This window comes from Bison bison, unplaced genomic scaffold (genome assembly GCF_000754665.1).
Source record: "Bison bison bison isolate TAMUID 2011002044 unplaced genomic scaffold, Bison_UMD1.0 scf7180017864368, whole genome shotgun sequence".
NCBI lineage: Eukaryota > Metazoa > Chordata > Mammalia > Artiodactyla > Bovidae > Bison > Bison bison.
Window position 1 is genome coordinate 1,109,498 of NW_011494940.1, and position 17,975 is coordinate 1,127,472.

At 53.1% G+C, this 17,975-nt stretch overlaps 1 protein-coding gene across 2 annotated transcripts in view; it reads left to right on the forward strand.

Moving 5' to 3' along the window:
* The window catches only part of LTBP2 (latent transforming growth factor beta binding protein 2), a 109,696-nt gene that overhangs the window by 23,130 nt on the left and 68,591 nt on the right, over positions 1-17,975 (forward strand). The window lies entirely within an intron of this gene.

A 17,975-nucleotide genomic window follows, 5' to 3' on the forward strand; every position in this document is an offset into this window, starting at 1 on the left:
ACCAGGATTTGAAAGACGAGGAGGGCATGTGCCTGGACCCAGGCTCTCTGCTTTCAAATCCTGGTTGCCACTTCCTAGGTGGGTGACCTTGGGCAAGTTACTTACCTCTCTGATTCCTCATCAGTAAGGTGGGGACAACGACGATGATGATAACCATGGAATTGTAAGGATTAAATTCGTTAATAAGAAGAAAGTGTTTAGAAGGGTGCCTGGCACAGAGTAAACTCTATAAATGTTTCTCCTCCGCTTCCTTCTTTTCTACCTGTGGTCCGTGCAATGCGGGAAGGACTCCTCTGTCAGAAAAAAAACCCTTCCAGGACTTCCCTGGTGGTCCAGTGGTTAAGACTCTGCTTGACTGCAGGGGGCCACAAGTTCGATCCCTGGTCGGGGAACTAGGATGCCATATGCTGTGCCGCAAAAAAAAATAATAAAAAATAAAAAGTTTTTAAAAAGCCACTTCAGCTCTCTTGCCATCAGTGCTAGCAGCCTCTCTCCTTGGAGCAGCCTGCAGGAACATGTAGTGGAAGGCAGAAGGCTAAGAAGTGGGAAGGGGGTGTTCTCGGGCAGAAGTCCCTGGCCTACTTGCCAGCCAACCTGGCCAGACATTTCCTAGCTCAGGACAGGAAGTCTGAACTTTGGTAAACTGGTCCGTTTCTGGGGGCTGTGTTTTCTTTTTGGTTTTTCAGGTTAGTTTTTCCATTTGCTTCCTACTAAGGAAGTTATTTCTGAAATGTTTGAACCTTGTCTTGCTGAACTCAGGGAAAAAAAGGATTTGCCCTCCCGGAGGAGGCTGACAGAACCAGCAGGAGGAGGCTGACCTCGAGGCCAGGTCCCCAGTGGGAAAGCTCAGGAGAGAAAGGAAAGGAGCTTGAGGTTGTCCAGCCACTCTGAAGGGGGAGAGCGGGGACAGACCAGGGTCTTGGTAGGGGTGTTTCACCACCCAAGCGAGCAGGTGGTTTTTGAGGGCAGCCAGGAGCAGAAAAAAGCAGAAGGGTGAACTTGGGTCAAGGCCTAGGGAGCACCAAAGTCCAAACCAGAAGAGCCAAACTCTTTGGCCAAGGCCTTGGGATGCCAGAGCAGAGAGAGAGGCAGAGCTAAGGGCCAGGTGGGCAAGGCAGGGGGCACGGCGAACCGCCTGGGACTGGCTGTGACCAGCTGGGCAGGGCCTGAACCTTGTTCTAATGGGTCCCAGCTCTGGGTCCAAGGTGGGCGGGCCTGGTGCAAAGGCACTTGGAGGAGCCCCAGGGGTGGCAGCTCCAGGGCCGGTCCTGGAAGCAGGGTGGAAGCAGAATCCTTCTAGCCGGGCTTCCCCCTGCCCCTCTCCCCATAGCTTCTTTTGGCTTGTGGGATTTGTTCATTTTGTAGTGCATTTATCCCTCTGTGTTGGTGCTTGCTTGGCAGGTCATTCTGTCCCCTTGGATCCTTGAGTCGGAACTGTTTGACATGCCCTGCCCCATCTTCCCAGCCTCTCCAGCTCCTCTTTTTCAAAGCCCAGTCCCACTTCCTCCAGAAAGCACCCCCTCCGTCGTGTCTGCCCAGCTCTGACCTCCTGCAGCACATGCTTGGCCCACGTCCCTGGAGTCTGTGCCCTGTGTCTGCAATCAGCCTGTGCGGCCTGCGCCCTGGAAGTCAGTGCCTGTCTCAGGCTGGATGTCCCCACAATGCCACCTTGCAGAAATCACTCCATCTGCGTGGCTTTCTGTCGCTTGGTCCCAACTTAAGAGTGACCTCACAAAGGGCCCGCTTGGCCCTGAGCCCTCACTTTGCCCGGAAACCAAGGGCACGCCCACCCCCGCTGCCGTGGGGAGGGGGCCATGCCTCCTGGGTGCCGCACTTCTTACTTGGCCTCGGGATGGTCTCTTCATTTGCTCCCTGGACCAGGAGCTCCCTGAGGGCAGGGACCACCGCGTCCTCCTCTTTCATAGACGTGTCTGGTGCCTCACATTACCCCCGGCACTCTGTAGTCAACACAAGCTGAAGGAGAACACGGATGAGGCGCGATGCTGGGGAGAGGAGGAGGCCGGGAGGGGAGGAAGATGAACCCTGTGAGGCTTTGGTCCCCGGGGAGGGTCCCCCGTGAGCGGGAGGCAGTGGAGGACAAAGGCCCGGGGTGAGGTCTCTGGCCCCACAGCAGGGCTGTCCTCTCTGAGCTTCACAGGCTCCCTGGCCAGGGACTACTGTGATGTTTTTAATGAGCTACAGCCTCCAGGCCAGCACGGTCTCTCTCTCTCTGCCCTGGCGCCTCAATGCCATGAAATCTGGGAAAGTCCGAGCGGCCCGCTGTCGGCCCAGCTGTGTTTTGCTTTGGGAGGCCAAGTCCCACTTGCCTGGTGGTGTCAGACATTTCCTGTGAGCCTGGCCAGCTTTCCCAAACAGCCCTGGCCTCTCTCCTGATGGCAACTTGGACAGGCCTTTGGTGTCCAGATAAAGGGGGTGACATAAATGCAGTGGGCACTCTAGGAGGGCGGGGTGCAAAATGAGCAGGGCCGGGAGACACTGCAGGGGCTGCTGACGGCCAGAGACTGCCTTCAGGACAGCACTAGACAGAGGCCAAGGGACTTGTGTCTCAGAAGGAAGATGCGAGGGGGCAGTGGTGGGGGGCGCATGGGAGAGCCTCGGGCAGCAGGCAGCACGCCCTACGAGAGCCAGACGTGGACTGATGTTGTCCAGCTGTGGCCTGGGCTGGCTGCAGAGGCCCGGAGACTCCCTCTGAGACTCAGGTTCAGACTTCTTCCCCAGGCTGGGCAGAGAGCCTGCCGCACCTGGGGAGCAGGAGCCAGGCAGCTGGGAAAGAGCCTCAGGAGACTGGGGGAAGGAGGTGGTTATGACAGCCTAGGACGAGCAGGCCTGGAAAACAGTGCTTCACACCCGTGCTTCTCAGCCTGCAGTGGCATGTGACTCGTGTTAACTTGTTAACATAGGAACTTGTTAACATGCAGCCTCTGATTTGGCAGGTCTGGGGTCAGCCTCTCTATTATGATCTCAGGTGATGCTGATGCTGCTGGTCCAGGGACCCCCTCCCACCTTGATGTGTGAGAGTCTAAGACTGTAGTTTGGATTCAGAGACTCCTGGAGTCCAGTTCTGGATTTACCAGCTAGCTGTGTGACATCTGCTGTGCTCAGTCACTCCGTTGTGTCCAACTCTTTGCGACCTATGGGCTGTAGCCTGCCAGGCTTCTCTGTCCATGGGATTCTCCAGGCAAGAATACTAGAATGAGTTGCAGTGCCCTTCTCCAGTGGGATCTTCCCCACCCAGGGATCAAACCTATATCTCCAGCATCTCCTGTGCTGCAGGCAGGTTTATTACCCACTGAGCCACCCTGGAAGCCCTGGTAGCTCAGATGGTAAAGCATCTGCCTGCAATGCAGGAGACCCGGCTTTGATCCCTGGGTTGAGAAGATCCCCTGGAGACAGACACAGCAACTCACTCCAGTATTCTTGCCTGGAGAATCCCCATGGACAGACCATGGGGTCACAAAGAGTCAGACACGACTGAGTGACTAACACTTTGTGTGACATCAGACAAATATCCCAACCTCTCTGAGTCAGTATCTCCTCCTAATGGGATTGCAGAGGGGAGGAAATGAGACCATGTGAGTAGAGCATGTAGTACGGTGCCTAATGTGAGCACTAATAAGATACGGGTTAGTGTTCAGTATGTGTTAACCATCAGTGGACGAGTTCTCTTTGCTATGGGGACCTGAGTGGCAAAAAGCAGGCCAACAACTGGGACGCCGTGTGTGTGCGCGTGCCGACCTGCTCTGGGGAGAAACCAGAGCCCAGCCCCAGCCTCAGGGGTGGTGTGACCCAGCAGTGGCATCAGCAGTGGTTTCTGGCTGGCTTGGCTTCTCCACCAGGACCGTTCTCACCAGCCCTATGGGGGAGTGGGGAGGGGAGGCATCACAACACTTCTCAGAATGGGAGGGACTCCACGGGGGTTGCTTCTTAGTCTGGTCTGAGGACGTAGAGGCAGGGCCCTGGGGACATCCTCGGTGGGCTTGGTCAGCACTGCAGCAACAAGGGGGAGTGTTGAGGAGGACAGGCAGGATTGGAGGAGAAATGTCTGGGAAGCTCTGAGGCCCATGGTGATGGCTCTCAGTAGACTGTTCCCTGAGAAGGCAGGCTTCTTTCCACTGTTTCTGTCCATCTCTCCCTCTCCTCCTCTATCTCCTCCTCTTCGTACACCCTGCAAAGTTAGATGTTTAAAACAATGCTGCATATATGATCCTTCAGTTCTATAGGTCAGCCATCTGACATGGGGCTCACCAGACTAATGGCAAGGGGTCGGCAGGGCTGAGTTCCCAGAGGCTCCGGGGCGGGGGGCCGGGTGCGGAGGGAATCTGTTTTCTTGCTCATTCAGGTTGTTTGTTGGCACAATTCACTTCCTTGCAGTTGTAGGACTAAGGTCCTCACTTCCTTGATGGTTGTCACTTGAGGGCCATCACGTCTAGAAGCCGCCCACATTCCTTGGCCTCTTGCCACCTTCCTATCTTCAAAGGCAGCAACAGCGGGTGAATGCTTCATGTTTTAACTCTTCCCCTCTGCCTCCCTCTCCAGCTGAATCTCTCACTGACTCCTCTGCCTTCTTCTACCACTTTTAAGGGCATATATGATTACATGGGCCCCCTTGGATAAGCCAGGACACCCCCCATTTTAAGGTCAGCTAATTAGCAACTGTAATTCCACCTGCAAACTCGATTTCCTTTTGCCATTTCATGTAACGTGTTCAAAGGCATAACATGAGGGGAAAGAGACCATGGGGGCCAGCCACACCCACACACTGCAGCCGTTCCAGCTGGGACCCTCCACCTGCAGTGTCACAGCTCCTCTGATCAAGGACATTTCACAAAGGCGGCCCTACATGAGTGATCTGGCCCCCAAACATCTCCAACACAGCTCTTACCACTCACTTACTCTGCTTCTGCCACATGGACCAGTGGGTTTTCCCTGGAATATGCCAGAGATGCTCCCACCTCAGGGCCTTTGCACTTGCTGTACCCCCTCCCTGGAACACTGTGTTCCTTTCCTAGGGCTGCCATAAGGACAAACAGAGTGGCTTAAAATAACAGAAATGTATTCTCTTACAGTTCAGAAGGGAAGAGCCCAAAATTAAAGTCTTGGTAGGGCTGTTCCTTCTAGAAACTCTGAGGACAATCTGTTCCATGCTTTCCCCCAGCATCTGAAGGCTGCCTGCAGTCCTGCAAGTCCCTTGGCTTGTAGTTGCATCAGCCTAGTCTCTGCCTCTCAAAATACATGCTGTATTATTTATGTGTGTGTTGGTGGGGGGGATTCTTGTAAGAATAGCAGTCACTGGATTTAGGGTCCACCTTAATCCAGTAGAATCTCATCTAACTTTAACTAATGACATTTGAACCACTCCCCCCCATAGCCAAATAAAGTTATATTCACAGGTTGGCAGTTAGGACCTCAACATACCTTTTGTGGGGGCAGAGGAGCACCCAATTCAACCTGCATCAAACCCTCTTCCCAGTCACATATGCACAGGGCTCACTTCCTTCCCACTCCAAGTCTTCCCTTCTCAGTGGGACTCTTGGACGCGTTCACCTGATTTTATTTTACTTAAATTTTTTTTATTGGAGTGCAGTTGCTTTGCAATGTTGTGTTGGTGTCTACTGTACATCAGAATGAATCACCTATTGTTGTCGTTCAGTCACCAAGTCGTGTCTGACTCTTTGTGACCCCATGGACTGCAACTCTCCAGGCCTCCCTGTCCCTCACCATCTCCCAGAGTTTGCCCAAGTTCATGTCCATTGAATCGATGATGCCATCCAACCACTGCATCCTCTATCAAAAGGTTTTAGGGGTCAGAATCGCTATATGTATACATATATTCCCTCTTTTTTGGATTTCCTTCCCATTTAGGTCACCACAGAGCACTGAGTAGAGTTCCCTGAGCAATACAGTAGGTTCTCATTAGTTACGGATTTTATGCTGCTGCTGCTGCTAAGTCACTTCAGTCGTGTCCGACTCTGTGTGACCCCATAGACCGCAGCCCACCAGGCTCCTCTGTCCCTGGGATTCTCCAGGCAAGAATACTGGAGTGGGTTGCCATTTTCTTCTATGGATTTTATACATAGTAGTATATATATGGGGCTTCCCTGATGGCTCAGCAGTAAAGAATTTGCCTGCAATGCAGGAGACCCGGTTTGATCCCTGAGTCAGAAAGATCCCCTGGAGGAGAGCATGGCAAACCACTCTAGTACCCTTGCCTAGAGAAGCCCATGGACAGAGTAGCCTGGCAGGCTGCAGTCCATGGGGTCGCACAGAGTCAGACACAACTGAACGACTAAGCAGCAGAAGCAGTAGTGTATATATGGGCTTCTCTGGTGGCTCAGTGGTAAAGGATCCACCTGCCGATGCAGGAGACGTGGGTTTGATCCCCGGGTCGGGAAGATCCCCTGAAGAAGGGACTGGCAACCAACTCTAGTATTTGCACCTGGGAAATCCGGTGGACAGAGGAGCCTGTTGGGCTACAGTCCATGGGGGCACGAAAGAGTTGGACACGACTTAGTGACTAAACGACAACAACTGTGTGTATGTGTCAGTCCCAGTTTCCCAGTTCACCCCAGCCTCCCCTCCCCTCTTAGTGTCCATACGTTTATTCTCTGTCTGTGTCTCTGTTTCTCCTCTGATTTGAAACTGCACCCCCCCAAACACTCCCTACCCCCTACCCAACTATTCTTTTTCTTACCTCAGTAAAATGTCAGGCCCAGGAGGATGGGGGTTTTCTCTCTCTTCTCTGCAATGTGTCTCCAGCACCTTGAACATGACTGGCTTAGAACGGAGTGGAGCCAGCAGGGCTGAGGGCAGCTCGACTCTCTCCCCGTCATCTTCACTTCTCACAAACCCTGCGGTGGGTTCCCAAAGTCCCCGTTCTGCTAACAAGGCTCGGGGGGTGTGCCGGGCCTCTCGGGGCTCTCGTCTGTGGGGAGAGGGAGGAAGGGCAGGGGCACTGGGGCAGCTCCTGACTCAGGCCTGGCTGTGCCACTGGGCACGTGTGGCTGTGTGTGCCTGCAGGGTGGGCAGGTGTAGAACTCGCCTCCTCGGGAGGACCCCTGGCATCCTTCAGCCCCATGTCTCCACTCTGGCCCCCCGGGGACTTCCTGATGTGTGACCTTTAACCTGCTCTGGCTGAGAGCGAGCCTGCAGACTTCCTGCAGGAGGTGCTGCCTCCCTTCGCGCCCAGGCCTCCTGCAGGGGCTGTAGGGACTCTGCCCCAAGGGGTGGTCCCTGCCAGTCTGCACCGTGAACCACCGCAGCGGGGACCCAGGCATCCTTCCTAACAGAATAACAAGGCATTTGGCCAGGAGATCAATGACCTGGAAACAAACCAGGTCCCTGGGGACAGGGCAGCAGGTGCAAGGAGGCAACCCCACTGTGTGTGTGCTGGGAAAGCACTGGGCTTTGGGGTCTTGCCGCTGCTGCTGCTAAGGCGCTCCAGTCGTGTCCGACTCTGTGCGACCCCATAGACGGCAGCCCACTAGGCTCCGCCCTCCCTGGGATTCTCTAGGCAAGAACACTGGAGTGGGTTGCCATTTCCTTCTCCAATGCATGAAAAGTGAAAAGTGAAAGTTAAGTCGCTCAGTCGTGTTCGACTCTATGCGACCCCATAGACAGCAGCCTACCAGGCTCCTCTGTCCATGGGATTTTCCAGGCAAGAGTACTGGAGTGGGGTGCCGTTGCTTTGGGGTCCAGCAGCATTTAAACCCTAGTGTCCTTGAAAACTATCAAGCAAGTCGCTTCCCCTCACTGCAACTCAAGTTCTTTGAAGCGGGAACAGTGATGCCCATCTCTTGGGGTGGCTGTGAGAGTTCCTTGAAATAATGCACAGAGAGTGATTAGTGGGGTGTCCAGAAAAAAATCCCTTACCGTACTTGCCCACTTCTCATGTTTATGACAAATCAGTGAGATACCCCATTTGCCAGAAGCAGTTTTTTTCTCCAACCCACAATCTGGGCTTACAGAAGGGGAAACTGAGGCAGGGCAAAGATTGGCAGCTAGGTAGCAGGCCTGTCCTGGGACCCAGGAGATCCTGCCTCTGGGCCAGGCGGAAGGCTTGCCGGGTCCTCCGAGCCTGGCTCCAGCTGAAGCCTCCTCCCTCCTACTGCCTTCTGCCGCTCTGGGCTCCAGCATCCTGCCACATCCTGCTCGCTCCTGTGGGCAACATGATCCCCTCTTGGTCCTCTCTCTTTTTCATTCCAGTCCCTTGGACCCAAGATTAGTCTCCAGTACACCCAGGACCTGATGAGAGACGGACTCACGCTAGGAAACCTTGGAAAAGCCCTTCGTCCTCCCCAGGCCTCAGTTTCCATATTTGTAAATGAGAATCAACAAGTGGATTCTCTCTGAGGTCAAGAGCTAGCGGTGTCAGACTCTGGCCGACAGCTTGGCCATTTTCTATCCACGATAGTGAAATGTGCTTATTCCCCCTTTACCCACTCTCACCGTGGTGACAAGGATACGTCTTGCCTTTCATCTGCTAAGGGCAGATCTTAGCTCTCCCTGACAGGAAGCCTCCAGTCCTCCTTGGCAAGGCTGCAGTGGGTTTAATCAGCCTGCATCTTTTATCCTGCATCACCTGCTCCCTCAGGCCCATCAAGTGGCGCCTCTCTGCTCTGTTGACTCAGCCCTGCAATCCTGAGTGAGTCAAGTTTTCAGGACCTCCGGGGGTTGAACTCCTTCCTTCCTTTTCTTTTCTTTTCTTTTTTTAGTGGTTTTTTTTCCCCTGATTTGTTTTTATAACTTTGAGCCCCAAGCTTTCCCCCCTAGGGATTTTCTGGAATTCCCCAACCCTTAGGATCATGACTATACTATTTTGAAAAGATTTAGAAGCAGAGTATGCAATTTGACTTCCAAGCTAAGCCTCTAACTAGTCTCGGACCTTGGGCAACCCACTTAACTTCACTGAGCCTCAATGTTTCTATTTGTAAAGTGGGAGGGATCTTTCCTTTCTGGAAGGTTGCGAAGATTAACTAAAATAATGTGGGTGAAAGATGGATTTGTGAACTGTAATGTGCCTTGCAAATGCTGATTACTGCTGTTATTTAGCAGTCCTGGCAGTGGGCTGAGTTATTTATGCTCCCTATACATGCCTGAGTCGCATTCAGAAGCAGGCCTCCCTGACTACCTCTGTAAAGTTTTAACCTTTTAAAATTAGCCTAAGCCACTGGACTCAACACCTGGGGATGTGCTTCATTATGGCCTCTGTGCCAGCTACCCCACAGTTGTGCAGTGCCCAACCTGCACCACTGTGCATGGTGACCCTGAACCTGGCTCTTTCCCAAAGGGGAGATATCTCCTATTTTCTTACTATTTAATATCGTAAACCTCCAACTTGAGCATCCTCTCATCTGGTTTTTAATTTCCACATTACTTTCCATTTTCCACTTTCTAACAGAACATATAATTTACTTGTTATGTTTATTGTGTATTGTCTTGTTTTTCCCCAAGTATAGTGTGAGCTGTTTTGTTCAGTGGCATATCCCCAGCTCCTAGAACAGTACCTGGCATACAGTAAGCACTCAACAAATAAATAATATATACTGAATGAACGTCTCTATCACCATGTATCTTCTGCTGCTGCCTGGAGCCAGGAAAGTTGGTCTCAGATCCCTTCCCTTCTGAGCTGACCCTCAGCTCATCCCCTGGCACGTTGTTGATCAGGAAGGGGCTCTCCCAGTCCTCCCAGCAGGTGGGTACCTGCTCACCCTGTGCCCCTTGGCCTCGGAAGTCTGGAGCCAGGCAAGCAGAGAGCAATGCTTCTTCCCTAAGGGTGGCTGGAGCGCAGACAGAATAGGGGTTAGCAGACCCTTAGGAGTGCCAGGAGTCTGGTGGGCGCTGAGGCAGCTGTAAAGGGGCCTCCTCCCGGTTCCTTCTATCTCTTAGGCCTTAGAAGAGTCCCATGAATGCTCTTCCCTGGGGCTGCAGGTTCTGAAGAGGGAGGGCTCAGAGGGGAGTCAGGGAGACGCTCACTCGTGGGCCTCCAGCCAGAACAAATGGAAAGGGTTTTATTTTCCCAAGTCTGAAGTCACAGAAGCCCTGCTGCTGCTTTTTGAAGAGAGTAGAAGAGACCTGTGTCTCAGCTGAAAGCTTCCTTCACCTCCCTGTCCCCCCCTCCCTGCTGTTTGCAGAGGGTTCTGGAAACATGGGCCACATTAAGGTTTCTGCACGGTCCCTTGGCACTCAACCCCTGCCAGCCCCACCTATCCCTGCCAGGCAGAAACTGCTTGGAGTAACGGGGTGGGTCTGAAGCACTCTGTTTCCACCGCAGAGAGGAGGGGGCCAGGCTGTGAGTGCTGGATCTTCCAGCCCCTAGTCACACCCCTGATGTCTGTCACATCATAGTCTCTATGACAGGTATTCCAAGAATTATGCAGTGCACAGCCTGTGCAACTGTATGTGGTGACCCAGGACCTGGCTTCTTTCCAGGAGGAAAGTGACTCCCATTTCCCCCATAAAGAGTGTTGCTTCAAGGCAGTCCCCTCCAGCTGGGTTTGGCTGCCGAGGCCCCTCCCATATCTCTCCAAAAGGGAGGTGGACCTTTAGACTTCATGGGGTACAGACATGCACCTCCTCAACCCACACAAATACCCGAGGGCCACGGAGTTCAGGGCCATGGCTGGCCTTAGGGTACCTATGCACGAAAACAAAAGGACACAGGCTCCAGGTGCACAGTCTTGCAAGGCTTTCGCTCTAGGCCAACGGGGTCCGACAGAGGTCGTGAGGAGGGCGGGGCTGGTGTGCCTTCTCTCCAAGCAGCAGAGCCTGCACGCCTGTTCCTTCCACCACGCTGGGCCCAGGGCAGACACTTCTGTGTCGCTCCAGCCTCTGAGTGCTCAAAGAAGGAGGGGGCCCCAGGCCTTCTAATACCTCTTCATTCCCACCCAGAGCAAGTGGGCGGATTCAAGGAAAATGGTTTCTGCTTCCTGCACACTTCTCTTCCTCCCTCTCATACTGAAGCTTGAAGGTGGACATCTGACCTAAGGGGGCCCTGAAATCTCTGATGAAGGCTGCCTGAGCCCCTTTTCTAGGATTATCCCAGAGTCGAGGATTATCAGGACCCTCCCTAGGTTGGGTTTCAGAAAGGGTCTCCCTCCTGGCCCAGCCCTGGCCCCAACTCTCTGCAGATCTCTGAGATAGGAGCTGTTTACCTCTGATTTGCCCCAGAGCCTGCAGCCGAGTGATGGAGAAAGCATCTTCCTCCTCTAATTCTCCTTTCATCATCACCACCAGCAGGATCTACTGGCCCCTGCTCTGCTCCCGGCATTGTGTAGCTGAGCTACCTGCCTCTCCTGGTTCTCGCCTCATCAAAGTCACCAGCTCAGTGACACGCGGGAAGTGGATGCCGCACAAATGTCTTTGTTGAGCCCAGTGAGGGGAGTACAGATGGATGGGGTGCGAGGTGTACCCGTCTCAGGCAAGCTCCCAGGCACAGAGGGGCAGGGAGGCTCCCCAGTGCTCCCCACAGCCCTCATCCTAGCCTCACCCTGAGTGGGTGTCTAGCTTTGTGGGTACAGTGAGGAATGTTTGGTTTCCGATTGAGTGGGGTGGAGAGTGGTCCCCAGGGGCAAGATCTCCAGCACCTTAACCAGTCCTCACAATGACCCACTGAGGAGGATACGCCCCAAGGAGGAAATTGACAGGAAGGTTGTGGTCGAGGTGAGGTTCTAGCTCACGATGGGGTGGTGGTTAGGATGGATCAGAGTACGACTTTCGTGTGGTATTAGAATGCGGTTTTAACCTTTGTTCTGTGGTTAGGGTTGGGCTAGTGTTATGTTGGAGTAGAATTTAGGACTGTGGGTTTTCTGAGTGTGGCATGGTTGCTATTTTAACCTACCACTGACGGAGCCTTATTGAGTCAGCCAGCCCTACCGTGCAAAGCACTCTACAGGCACCACTTCAGTTAATACCCATACGGCACAGAGGTTAAGAGCACGGGTCATGAGTCAGACCTCATGTCATCTGATTCTGTTGCTCACCAGCCATTTGATGTTGTGCGAATCTCTTCACCTCCGTGAGTCGAAGTGGATAAAGGGCTGAGTCACATAACTAAGTGCTCAATACATGAGAGCTGAGACTCTTGTCTGTAACAGTCAGGGTTCCAGCAGGAAACAGATGGCACACTCCAAGGGGGCAGTTTGATAAAGGGTCTATTTGCAAAGGCAGGAACAGGTCAGAGGAAACAACAAGGGAAGCAGAGTATCGGGAAATCCTGAGCCCTGCAGGTCTAAGGGGCAAGGGGTCAGTGGTTACTGGAACCCAGAGTAGCCACAGGCAAGGACCATAACAGGCCTCTGGCAGAGGAATAGAGCCCCCCACCCCACAGCCCCCGCCCACAGTGGTCCATCAGGAGGGAACTAGAGGGTCAATACCTCCACTCCCTCTGCCCTCTTGCTGGGGTCCCACGTGGGCTGAGCAGGACTGGAAGACAGAGAGCAAAGGAGCCTCCTACAGCCTAGAGTGGGGTGGAAAGAAGTCCACAGGGGCAAGTGGGAGATACCCAGCCCCTTAGCCAATGCTCACAATGATCCTATGAGAAGAATACTCCACAAGGAAGAAACTGACAGGAAGGGGCATTCCAGCCCAACTCTGATCAAGACTGGATCTCGTGCTCATGGCCATTTTGCTAAATAACTCAAGAGCAGGTGAACTCAGGCAAGCACAGAGCAGCCAGCTTGGTGTGGGAGCTGCTGAGGACTTGGCAAGGCATTTTGTGTTTTTTTCAGAAAATTCCAGAACGCTGGCGAGAAAGCCTGAAGGAGATTGTTGGGGCCATTAAAACGTTTTAATATATGCAGTTTCCAGCATCTGACTTAAAAAAGTAGTAACAACAAACATTTCAAGCTTGTGGCTGTACTCATAGCATTTAACTGACCAAAGTCCTCTAGGATTTTTGTCTGAAAGGAAAGGTTAGGGAGGGATGAAGCCAGAAGGGAACTGGAAGACAGTCAGTGCTGTTTTTCACATGCCCCAGGGGAATGTCCTTCCCATCCGGTTGCTTTGTACGGAACTGTGGCTGCTCAGGGAATGTTGCCCTCTGATGTGGGTGTGTGTGTGTGCGCGAGGGAGAGAGGGAGAGAGAGACAGAGAGAGAGAAAGGGAGAGACAGGGAGTGGGTGGAAAGCTGTACAGAGAGAACATGCCTCAAAAATCATAATGGAGATTTTTCAGGCCCTGTGAATTCTCCTTTTGAGCTCAAGGTTTTCAAATATATATCAGGTTTCGCCTCTTGTCCGGGACGCAGAGGAAGTTTCTGATTTATGGGTCCAGTAGCTTTTCCAGTTATGCAATCTGTAAATCTGCCATCAGTTAATTAATTTGCCACTGTCAGAAAAGGCACTGCAAGCTTCCCAGGTGGAAATCACTTTACCAAAGTACAGCGCTATTATGATAACAGCAATAAAAAAGGGAGTCTGAAAATGTATACTTGTTTCCACTTGTGGAATTAACTGAATCGGTGTCTTAGCCTCCCCCTCCAGTCACTGGCATGCACACACGTGTGTGTGTGTGTGTGTGTACGCGTACACACACACACACACACACACACACACCACACCCACCTCTGGAGAGCAGCTAAGGAGGAAGATTTAAGCCTTGTAGGGTAATTTTCCAGAAAAGGATTAGAAAGGGAAAATGGGTGAAATGCAAAGTCATCCAATGACCGTGGTTGTACGACTGGCGACTTAGGACTCAGAGGGGTGTGTCTGTGCATCCGTCTGTCTGTCTGCAGATGACATAGCGAAGATTGCTAAATGATTTCCAATAACGAGATGTGAAAACACATAGTTTCTTTGTTAGCCACATAGCTGTGGTTTTGTGTCCATGATTCATTGTGGAAGTGAGTAGCTGTGACAGGCATTTTGTGGGTTTTTTTTTTCTTCTTTTTTGTCCTAAAAAAATATTTGTGAAAGGTCTAAAATTCAAGGAAGTCCAGTGCTTTTTGAAAAAAAAAAAAAAATCCCCATTCCTTGCAAAATGAAAATTGCAAATCAAAACCTCTGGAGCTACCATATTTCTGCTTCCAGTTGGTCGCCCTCACCGCGGTTTCCTCCTGGAGCCTCAACTCCTCACTGCTACCTGACCTGTTCACCCAAGGGTGCACGCAGCCAGCAATGGGTGGGGGTCTTCTGAGGCCTCTGGAGGGCATCTGGTCCTCTGAGGGGTGGGGGCATCCTCTTGAGACCCCGGGCAAGCCACACCATTGGGCACCAAGCTGATTCCACATTGCGTTCTTTTTCTGAGGTCCTTGGATCAAGGTCAGAGCCCATACAGCAGGCAATAACAGTGTGTGAGGGAGCAATCGTGACATAATTTATGCCTTATAGCTAGATAAGTCTGGGTTAGACTCTCAGTTCAGCCACTTAACAGTTATGCTGTCCAGAACAAGTGATTTGAGCTCACAAGCCTTAGTTTTCTCATCTGTAAGATGGGGATACTCACCACTATAGAATTGTCAGGAAGAGTTACTAATATGCATAAATGAATCTGGCACCTTTTAAGTGTCCTATGAATGGCACTCATCTTATCTTATTTGTCCCCAAACTTTGGGGTTACTGAGACTTTTGTTTATAGCAACGGGAGTAACTGGAAACTCTTGAGAATTTGCCCAGACTACTTGAAGGTGTCTCTGGTCCCGTTGAGATTTCCCGTCATAGTCAAGGGTAAGCAGCAGGTTGGGGAATGCCATCCAGCAAAGGTCAGGCACTCAGGCTTTGAGACGCCACCCCAGCACCTCCCTGCTGTTGGTGAGAGTGGGCAAATAAACCGCTTCTCTCTCTGTGCCTCAGTTTTCTCTTCTGTAAAACAGAAAGTGATCGTTTTTATAACCTAGGATTGCACTAATTAAGTAGCTCTCAAGCATGAACAGCCTAGTAAAATTTTTAAAATGAAGTGCCTCAAGCAGACGTCTCGCACATAATCAGTTGGTAGGTTTGGGATGAGTGAAGGCTTCTTCCCAGGTCTTTTAGAAATCTGGTCCCAGGGTGGAGTTCCAGACCCTGGTAGGGCAGGCTGGTTGCAGGCTGCCAAGACTTTGACCAGCCCCTGAGAAGTATATCCTTGACCCAGGCACCAGCTGCCTCTGTCTACAGCAAGCCTGTTCGGGCAGGTCCAGAAGTGGGTAAACTCATCTGAGGTTGCAGGCCTGTGTTTGCTGTCCAATTAGGCAGGCCAACTAAGCAGTCTGTGTGTGTGTGTGTGTGTGTGTGTGTGTGTGTGTGTGTATGCTGGGGGTGGGTATACATGGAAGGGAGAGATGGGTCCCAGAGACCACAGGCTGGGAGCTCCGGATTCAGGAGGTGGGTATCTCATGGCCAATTTGGTGGTGGTGAGAAGTCCGTATACCAAGTTTCTCAAGGCTTTGGGAAGAGGTCCAAGCTCAACCTCCCCAGCCTAAAGGCCTCTTCTTCTCCTCTGATCTGTGCCCAAAGGCCCTGACTCATGTTTTCTTTCCTTCACCTCTTTACCTCCCCAGCCTCTTCCTTTTTTCTTGCACTTCTTTGGAATTCATACAACGCCAGCCTGTGGCGAGGGTGGAGGTGCAGTGGAGGGAGGAGCGTGATGAGCTTTGGAGTCCAGTAGGCCTGGTTTGGAGTTGTGCCACCCGTGAGACCCATGAGCTGGGGGCCAGCGACTTACCGCCTCCACAGTGCATGTGCCCCACAGGTGCTGGGGAGTGAGCCCCGCTTCCCAGGGCACTGGGGTCCTTTCTCAGGTGATGTTTGTTCTGCGCCTGGGACGCCGTTAGCACAGCAGTAACTGACCCAGGTGGGGTGTGTGGAGTCCTGCGGCTCCAAGACTTCACCACCTCACCCCCGTCACCTGTGGGGAGAGCCACAAATGCCCTGGGAGGTGGGGGTGGGGGAGGAGAGTGCTCTTGTCCAGGCAGGGTGGGCTCCAGGGAGGAGTCGTGCAGGATTGCCTTCCTAAGAGACCATTTTTAATCTTGTTCCTCCCTGATAAAAACACTTGCCTTCCAGGCTTCCCTTTTGTACATGAGATTCAAAACATAAGGCCTGGACTTAGGCAGAGGTTTAGTGTACAGGCCCCGGGACCTGATGCAGAGGCAGGTCACCTGTGTCCAGTGCCCAGCTCTATTAGTTATGGGCTGTATGACCTTAGGCAAGATACCTAGCAACTCCGCCTCACCTGTAAAACAGGCATAATAATAATACCCACTTCCTCATATAATGACGATTAAATTCATTTATAAAGTGCTTAGAAAAGTACCTGGCAAATACAAGCGCTGTGTAGCTACGTGCTATTATGTATTGTCATCCTTGGGGCTTCCCTGGTGGCTCAGCGGTAAAGCATCTGCCTGCAATGCAGGAGATACAGGAGATGTTGGTTCAGTCCCTGGGTTGGGAAGATTCCCTGCAGGAGGGCATGGCAACCCACTGTAGTATTCTTGCCTGGAGAATCCCATGGACAGAGGAGCCTGGTGGGCTATAGTCCACAGGGTCGCACAGAGTCGGACACGACTGAACGACTTAGCACACAAGCCCAGCTGTGGGCCCAGCATTGTGAGGACTCCACGAAAGACATAAAGAGGGTATGATCCAGGCCCCTCCTCTCCCCTCTGGGGGTCTGTGTCCCTGGCCACACCACAGCCCTTTGGATGGTCCTGCTGGACCAGAAGGAGGGGAAAAGGTGATTGCCTGGCAGGTCCCCACTAGGGCAAAATGACGTTTGTGTAGAAACTGAGGAGCATGTCCTGGTACCCTGGGCAGCCCCTCAGGGCGCCTTCTCCTCCCTGCTCTGCCCCCTTGAAGTGCCTGAGGTGTGATCTCTGGGCCTGGGCAGCCTCTCTGGCTTCCTGCCCAACTGCCTGGCCCCTCCAGGAGAGGAAAAGGGTGATGCAGCCTCAAGAGTCGTGGGCTGGGCAGCTGGTGAGGCAGGCCGCCTGCTCAGCGGTAAAACGTCCACAGCTGAGCGAGGCATCAGGGGTCCATGGAGTGGAGTGCAGTGAGGCTCAGAGAGGTTTCTCGACCACTGGGAGACTGAGGCAGCACCCACGTAAGGCTGCTCCAGCAGCGAGAGCCAGGCCTCAGTCTCCGGGTGTGCACAGCTCCGTGCACAGCTCTGCCAGCCTCTGACTCTTGTCTGCCCACAAGGAAGCAGGGCACTGCGTTCTCTCTCAAGCCGCAGGGAGCAGAGTTGGGTACAGTTCTGGGCAGGGAGGCTCCCCGAGTTCTGCCCCCTCCCTATCCATCAGCCTGGCAGGGGCATCCCCTGGGTGCTTGTGCGCAAGCTCCAGACCTCTCGGACCTGGGTGTGACCTCAGAGAAAACTCCAGGCGCAAACCTCAGAGCAGGGGGAGGTGACTCACAGGCGGCCACCCGGGTGGGGCTGGGTGGGGCTGGGTGGGGACCTCAGGCTGACCAGTGGGCCCAAAGGAGTCAAGTGAGTGGGCACAGCAGGACCAGCAGCAGGGAAGGTCTGGAGATACGTGGGGGGACCTTTTGGGAGGGCAGCGAGGCATGGGGGTGCCAGTGTTGGCGAGGCAGCATCCTAGGGCCAGACAGCGGGGGCGGGGAAGGCCTGAGTCCCCTGGGATCAGCCCAATGACCACGTCACCTCCCTTGTATCTCAAATGTCACGGGCCGAGCCCCATCCCGGGCGGGAATGCCTGCTGTTTCCTTTCTGGTATGGGAGGGGGGAGCTATTCGATTCCTGGGACAAGATGGTCCTGTCTCTCCAGGGACCACCATGTCACTGGGACAACTGTGGCTTTTTAGAGCCATGTCCTTCCTCAAGCCATGCTGAAACCTGCTCCCTGTGACATGATCCTGGGACCGTGTCTTCTGGAAATCCCGTCTCTTTCCTGCCACATCCTCCTGCCATCTGATGACGGATAATACAGTGTGGAGGCAGGAGAGTAAGGTTTAGGAGGGTGCCAGTTCCCCCAGGCCAGGCCTGCCAGGGAACCCAAGGGCCTGGGGACAAAGAATGCAGTG